At 41.2% G+C, this 8,024-nt stretch overlaps 1 long non-coding RNA gene across 2 annotated transcripts in view; it reads left to right on the top strand.

Moving 5' to 3' along the window:
• LOC138175103 (uncharacterized) overlaps positions 1–770 on the top strand; it is a 7,663-nt gene extending 6,893 nt beyond the window's left edge. For both annotated transcript variants that reach the window (XR_011171879.1, XR_011171878.1), the window contains exon 3: positions 347–770. This is a non-coding gene — a long non-coding RNA (uncharacterized lncRNA). The remainder of the gene's footprint in view (positions 1–346) is intronic.
• Positions 771–8,024: the final 7,254 nt, after the last annotated feature.

Here is an 8,024-nt window from a genome sequence, read left to right as displayed (position 1 = left end):
GAAAGAAAGAAAGAAAGAAATTCCACCCCACCATGGAATGAATGCAATCTAGAATCAAAAGCATATAATAAATCCTACATGTCCTCCATCAACAATCAAAAACAAAAGTCAGAAATGTAAGGCAACAGGAGGCAGAACAACCCAAAGAATAAAATAATCAATTCAATAACAATCAAAAACTTCCCTATAGAACCTATTTTTGTGTCATAGACTCCTTTGGTAATGTGGTGAAATCCACAAGACTCCCTTCTCGGAATTATTTTTTAATGCATAAGATACATAGGATTACAAAGGAAACAAATTATATTGAAATATAGTTATCCCCCCCCAAATTTTTTTTCTAAAGGTTCATGGACCTCAAGTTAAGAACCCTTGCTATAGAGGCATAAGAAGCAAAGAAATGAGAAGATAAGAAGAGCTTCCAAAGAAGAATGATACGGAAATTTTCTCATTTTATATATATGGTCAAAAGAAGGACAACAAAATAAAAATCCAACAAAATCAAACATTCATTATTGTTTTGGTGATTATAACAAGCTACATGAAAGTGCTTTGACCCCGATCCTAACCCAAGGCCATGGCCCCACAGCTAGAAATAATGGGGCAGGCAACCAGGTTGCTGACTCCTGAATAAAAGACTGAACAAGGTTCATGGTTGTCAGAATGGAAGATCAATTTTCTTTCTGCACTATTTTCTGAAGTGTCTAGCTCATTTTTTTTTCCCAACTTGAACCCCATCTATGCTCTGCCACTTCAATAAAAGCCCTCGGCAAACTAGCTCAAATTGAGTCAATTCTCTGTTACTAAGGGATAGATTTTCTCTCTTACCTTTGGACCTTGTGGGATGGGGCTGGGGAGGAGAATGGAATTATGTTTCCTGTCATTTGGTTGTGGTGAGATTGATATTTTTGCAGTGTTAACTTAGGCTGTCATTTGTCTTAATTCTCACCTATCCTTTCGTCATTGAAAGGGTATTGCCTCAGACAACCTGAGACCCAGGAAAGACTTTAATTTAAAAAAGCCAATGTCACCCACTGCCTTCCCAGCCATTGCCAGCTGTCTTGACCTATGTCTTGCCACTAGATTTCAATGACTGGAGGAGAGAGTGAGGCTGATGACTTTGGGCAACTCTGCCTCACTTAAATCCGATTCCTGAGCAAGTCAAGACACCCCCCTCGTGTTATCTTTGGTCCTCTTCTAGCATAAAGAACAAACAACAGCAGCAGCAGCAATTGCTATGGTAAAAGGTTTGGAGTTGGAGATGGTCATTGGTTAAAATGAAATTTTATTGTCTGAATATATTTAACATGGTGGAAGAATATTGTTTCATTCTCATACTGGGACAACACAAGCTCAGGTTACCAGCTAGAAAGCACCAAGTTATCTATATGTTTATAGAGAAATGCTTGACGTGCTTGGGGAGCTAAAATCGCTGACCCTGGATAAAAGGATGCTAAAAATCAGGGCATCTAAGATTGGAAGGGACCTTGGAGGTCATCTAGCCCAACCAGTACCTGATTTAGGAGATGACATGAATACGTATTTGGAGGCTTTTTTGGGAAAGGTTCTGACTGATTGTAATGGGAATGGTAATTTGGAGATCTTCCCTGCCCCTTAATAAGCCTAAGGGAATTTGAAGACCTTCCCTGCTTTGAAAATATACTCTGCCCCTTAAAAGGCTGAATGTAATCACATGGAGCCTGTGGTGGGAGGAGTTTGCTGAAGGGTGGAGTAGAGCCCACAGGAAGCTAGGAGTCAGAACTTGGAAGGAGAAGATACTTCCAAGGGAGACAGATGTGCTTGTGAGTAAATATTGGTCTTGTGTTGGTTTGTGGGAAGGCTAAAAGATGGTATGGCTCTTTGTGATACATTAACTTCTATGTTGCAATGATGGATTCAGTTTCCTGGTGTTGGCATTTGGTTTTCTGGTGTCTGAATAAATGTTTTGCTTCTGTCTTCTATGTGGAGAGTCTGTTATATTTTGTGATAGAGCACCATGCAGGTATATTTGTCATGACTATTGGTGCTATGAATACTGCATGGCACTACACTGATTATTGTTGAACATAAGAAAGAACTCCTCAGTTAACAATAAGTCACAGGAATAGGCTACTAACAGAGTTGGAGAGCTTTAATAAAAGAACAGATAATAACTTGACCTGAAGGAATTAAATAGACCCTCAGTGCAAGTCAGGAATTTGCCCAAATAAAGGGCTCATTTCTTTAGAGCTAGAGGAGCACCTTAGTCAGGGAAATGAAAGGTCAATGCATTAAGTCCTCTGTTTTGTAGATGAGGAAACTAGGTCTCCATAGGTGATATAAACATAACTAACATTTATATAGTGCTTACTGTGGGCCAGATGCTGTGCTTAGTGTTCTACAAATATTATCTCACTTGATCCTCAAAACAAACCTGCATGCTATTATTATCCCCATTTTACAGTTGAGGAAACTGAGACAAACCTAGGTGAAGGGTTTTAGTCAGAGTCATATAGCTAGTTTGTCTGAGGCCTGAATTTGAACTCAGATCTTCCTGACTCCAGCCCAGCACTCTATCCACCATGCCATCTAACTGAGATGAGTTGTCTAAAATCATGCCTATCATAATTAGCAGGGTTAAAATTCAAACACAGATCCTCAAGCTGCAAATCCAGCATGCTTTCCATTGCATCAAGGTTTCTTCTCTTTCTTACAGTCCATCATTTGTTGATTTGCACCAATAGCCAATTGTCATGAACCTCCACATAGAAATCAGTCCTTGGGAAGTGGATCAAAGGGCAGAACAATCATTTGTGATGATACAGCTAGGCTGTTGTAAAGGTAATAGGGAGATGCCTAAGCAGAGACAGGATGGTCACATTTGTATTAGATGAGGCAATCAGTCACACTGCACAAAGGCCAAGTTTTGCCTTTGGTTTTCTTTTCAAGTAACTTCCATGTTTCCCCAGCAGGGGGACTCCTTTGCCCATAAAATAAAGAAAAAGCTTTCCAGAACTCAGCCCACTAGAAGCCAATAGCTTAAAAACATAACTGGTTTTCGTATAACTTTGGGGAAAGAGTGAGCTGTCTACAAAGTCATTTCAACTCAACCCAACTTTGACCACAAGCCTTAGAATCATAGCACTGGAAGGGGCCTCAGAACACCCTTATTTTACAGAGAAAGAAACTGGATCCCAAAGAAGGTCCCACTGGCAGAGGCTGAATCGTGATTTGGGCTCAAGTCTCTAGACTCCAATTCCTTTCCACTCCCAGCTCCAGCAGTGGTAAATTATGCCATCATTTGTCTGTATTCTTAAGGCAACAGAAGGATGCAGAACAACCCAAAGAATAAAATAAGCAATTCAATAACAAATCAAAAGCTTCTCTATAGAAGCTATTTTTGTGTCAGACTCCTTTGGTAATGTGGTGAAACCCACAAGATCCCTTCTTGGAATTATTTTTTAATGCATAAGATACATAGGATTACACATAGTTATCCCCCCCAATTTTTTTTTCAAAAGGTTCATGAACCTCAAGTTAAGAACCGTTGCTATAGAGACTTAAGAAGCAAAGAAATGAGAGGAGAGCAAGAGCTTCCAAAGAAGAATGATGTGGAAATTTTCTCATTATATATATATATATGGTCAAAAGAAGGACAACAAAGTAAAACTCCAACTTGGCTCCAGCAACACTTGTATAGGAGATGTGGCAGAAGTATAAACATTAGACTGCCTGTTAGTCATATTCCAATTCTGAGATTGGGATTTGCAAAATTATTACTAGCAATAATATCCTAAATAATATATGAAGGGCAGCCAGGTGGTACAGTGGGTAGAGTCCTGGATGTGTAGTTGGGAAGACCAGAGCTCAAATTCAATCTGACTGTTACTAGCTATGTGACCCTGGACAAATCATTTAACCTTTCTCCGCCTCAGTATACTCATCTGTAAAATGGGGAGGGGCCTTCCAGGTTGAACTCTGTGATTATGATCTTGTTATCAATACTGTGATGCCTCAATGGATCCATGATCTCATCTATGATCTCTTCCTCCAAGGATACAGGCTATATTACTCATCTACACTCCTCAAGTTGACTTGAGAGACTTTTGTCCATTTCTTACCATGATCCCTAAATAGTAGGGAGTTTAGAGGAGACTTTCTCTAGTCCTCTTCACACTGTGTGGCTACAACAGAGCATGAAAGCAGCTTGTATCTCAATTGCCCTTCATTCTAGTTACTTTCTTCCCTAATCTTAGATCAGAGAGATAGACAGCTTTACACAATTTGTCTTGTGCATTTCTTATTTCCTAATGTGCTGATGCCTATTCATACCCATCATGTACCTCTCCGAGACCCTTTTGATGACTTGCACTTTTAAATCTTTAGAAACTGTGCTGGACTGGGAGTCAGAAAGACCTGAGTTTGAAAACTCACTCAAAAGCTTACTTGCTGTGTGATCTTGTCAAATCAGTCCTTTCAGCCTCAGTCTCCTCAGCTATAAAATGGGGATCATGATAAAACATGTCACAGGGTTATCAAAAGGATCAAGATATATCAAGATATAAAAGGATCACAGATATAAAGCATCAGCAAAACTTAAAGTGAATAGCTTATTGCTATTATTCCATAATTTGTGGCAATAAGACATTGTAGGAAGAATATTGTCACTGAAGAAGACAAGTCATTGTTTCAGGGCTCATTGAGAGTGCAATGCAATTTCACAAAAGTTGTCCAGGCCTCTCTAGAGTCCCTACCATCTGAAAATGTTTTTTAAAAAAATGGGGATGCCCTTCCAGATAGAAAGTTCATCCACTCAGACTGAATATGTAGGCTTTTTAAAAAAAAATTTTGGGTTGCAGGCTTTTTTTTCTTCATATGACCAATGCTGGTATTTGGTTTTTTTTTTTTTTAGTATGGGTGTGTATTTGTAACAGATTTTGTTTTTCTTGCTTTCTCAGAAGAGGTTGGAGGGAGGTAGGGGGGAAAGAATGCAGATGTGAAAATAAATAAAATTGAATTTTTTTAAAAGAAGAAACTGGAGGCCAGAGCTATTTGCAAAGCAGCCTGGTATAGTGGATAGAGTCAGAATGACCTAGGTCCACACACATACTAGCTGTGTATGCCTTAACCTCTCCATACTCAAGACCAATGGCGTCAAACTCAAATAGAAATGGGGAGCTGTTAAATCATACACAAGGATCCCTGCCAGGCTGCATATTGTATTAGAAAACCACATATGAACATTATCTATGTTCTATTGCCTTTTTATTTATTTTGTTAAATATTTCCAGGACTCACCAGGGTATGTGGCCCTGTGACACCTCTGCCCCAGACACTCTCTAAGAATGTAAGTGCTACAGAAGGTGATCATTTGCAAAGGTAGAGGGAATCACCTTTTCTGAGAGTTCCCTATGCCAATGAAATCAGAGTTCTAGTCCCTTTCTCCTTATCAATGAAATCATAGATTTAGTTCCTATCCTGAGATCCCAGGGATGTTTAGCCTGGGGGAAGCCAAGACTGGAGGAAGAAGTTAATGATGGCCATGTTCAATTACTTGAAGGATTGTCATAAGGAAAAAGAGATCAGAATTGTTCTGCTTGAGCCCATAAGACCAAACTAGAAACAATGGGTAGTTGTAAAGAAGCAAATTTAAGCTTAATATAATTTTAAAACAAACAAAAATCTTAATTTTTTTGTTGTTGAGTCATTTCAGTCATGTCCAACTCCATGACCCCATCTGGGGTTTTCTTGGAAAAGATACTGGAGTGGTTTGCCATTTCCTTCTCCAGCTCATTTGACAGATGAGGAGGCAAGTGACTTGCCCATGGTCATACAGCTATTAAGTATCTGAGGCTGGATTTGAACTCAGGGAGATGAATCTTCCTGACTCCAGGACTGGCATTCTATCTGCTATACTACCTGTCCTAACAATTAGAGCTGCCTAAAAGTGTAATGGGCCACCTTGGAACAGGTAACCCCCTAACCCCCTTCCCCGCCCCTACCCCAGAAGTCTTCAGGCAAAGACTGTTAGAAGATTCTGTACAAAGGATTGCTGTTCAGGGACTCTAAGGTCCCTTCTAAACTGGAGATTTTATAATTCCAATTTTTGCCTCTTCTGATTCACTTCTGGGTCCATATCATTGTTCACTGCATAGTCACAAATGCCATAAACAATATGCTCCATATCTTTTTCCTATAAATTGTTTTGGAATAATTCTCTAACTATTAACAACATGAGGAACATTATTCATATAGCATTTTACAGTTTGTAGATCCTGCCCCTTTTTCCATAAGCCCCTCTTGAATCCTATAGCTGAGTTGGGGAAATGAGGTAGGGCCAAGGAATTCTCACCCAGGGGTTCTCCTCAGCCTCACTCACATCTTCCCAGAAATGGGATTTCCCTAAATGCAAAGTGGCTCAAAGCCCACCTGGATGAAGGTACCTTTCCTCACATCTGTTCTCTTCCTCCAAGAAATGGCTCACAGGTGCCAAGTTAGCTGGCAGTGAACTGCTAAACATGGTATGATACTTTGCCAATTACCATATGTTCATTCACAAAGCATGCTGGGCCCCTGATGTTAGATGCAGTCATTAATCAATCAACCATCAGGTTGGTTTCTACCATATGAATCACATATGGTGATCTCCAAGGTTTTGTTTCAGAGTGGAAAAGCATCATGCCATAGTGAATAAAGAATATGGCATAGTGGATAGAGGACTGGTTTTGGAGACAGAAAGACCTAGATCCAAGGTCCACTTCTGAAGCATACTGACAGAGAAGTGACCCTGGGTCAGTCTCTTAATTTCTCAATGACTCCAAGTGACACTCAAAGACTATAATTATAGGAGCATAAATTTAAAGTGAAAGAGGATCTTAGAGGTAGATCATCTATCCCAAGTCATTCATATTGCAGAGAAAAAAAATTGAGGCTCATAAGGGTTAATTGGATGGTCGTAAGTCATACTTACACCTAGTAAGTGTCTGAGGAGAGATCTGAGCCGAGAACTTCCTAACTGTAAGTAAATCGAGTGCTCTAGCTGCTGTATCATAATATCAGAGTATAAGGAGTTTCCTCACTGGGAGTTCTCTAACCCAATGGAATCACAGGTAAGGACTGAAAAAGAACATTCTGAGCAGCCTAGCCCATTCAACCATGTGTCTATGAGGGGACACAAACAAGGGCCTAACTCCTACGTGTTCTCCTCTTGGCATCCCAGATGAGAAATATTTACAGCATATGCAAGAGTTGATAGCATCTGGGAAGGTTTTGGCAAAATACCAGATGAGAGAGTTAGCAAGCCTGATAGCAACATCTTCTAAGTGTTTGCTGCAACATTGAAAGTCAGCAGTGATGAAACTGGCAGAGCAAAGATGGCGGAGTAGAAGCACGACCTTCCGCAGCTCCTGCTTCCACCTTCCCCAATCCATGTAAAAAGGGGGCTCTAAACAAACTTTGGAGCTGCAGAACCCACAAAATGACACAGAGAAGCTAACCTCCCGCTGAGGACAGCCCGGCAGGACAGCAGGAATCAGCCAGCACAGTGCTCTGGGAGCCAAGCCCAGCCCCACTCGAGGCTTTAGCCCCAGGGTGGGCCTGACCAGCCGCTGGCCAGACAGACTCCAGATCAGCAGCAGCAGAGGCCGTTTCCAGATTTATCAACACATAGATGTGAAGGACAAAGTGAGAGGTCAGTGCAATCTGGACTTTGGGACCAGTAAGTGAGAGTGCATGGCTTTTACCCCCAGGGCGAGAAGCTGCTGAGATGCCGGCACAGCCAGCCAGCGCCACATGGCAGCTTCAGCTCCTGGCCTGCAGAGTGTAGGGGGACCAAGCACCAATCTGAGGGGTAATTGCTCTTGCTTTAACCTGCTTGGATCTGAATTGCAGTCTAGGGTGGAGGTCCTGGGGTGTGTGTCCAGCTTGACAGAGTGTGTGGAGACCTCAGAGAGGGCACCCATGTAATACCTCCAGCAGCTGAGAAAACCCCAGCATTTGGGACGAAAGCTCCCCTGTCTGGTGGCAGAGTCTTACTGTGGCAAAAA

The sequence above is a fragment of the Petaurus breviceps genome, unplaced genomic scaffold (genome assembly GCF_028583685.1).
Source record: "Petaurus breviceps papuanus isolate PSGF00001 unplaced genomic scaffold, PetGlider_PUasm1.0 76, whole genome shotgun sequence".
Lineage (NCBI taxonomy): Eukaryota > Metazoa > Chordata > Mammalia > Diprotodontia > Petauridae > Petaurus > Petaurus breviceps.
This window is presented reverse-complemented; position numbering and strand designations above follow the sequence as displayed.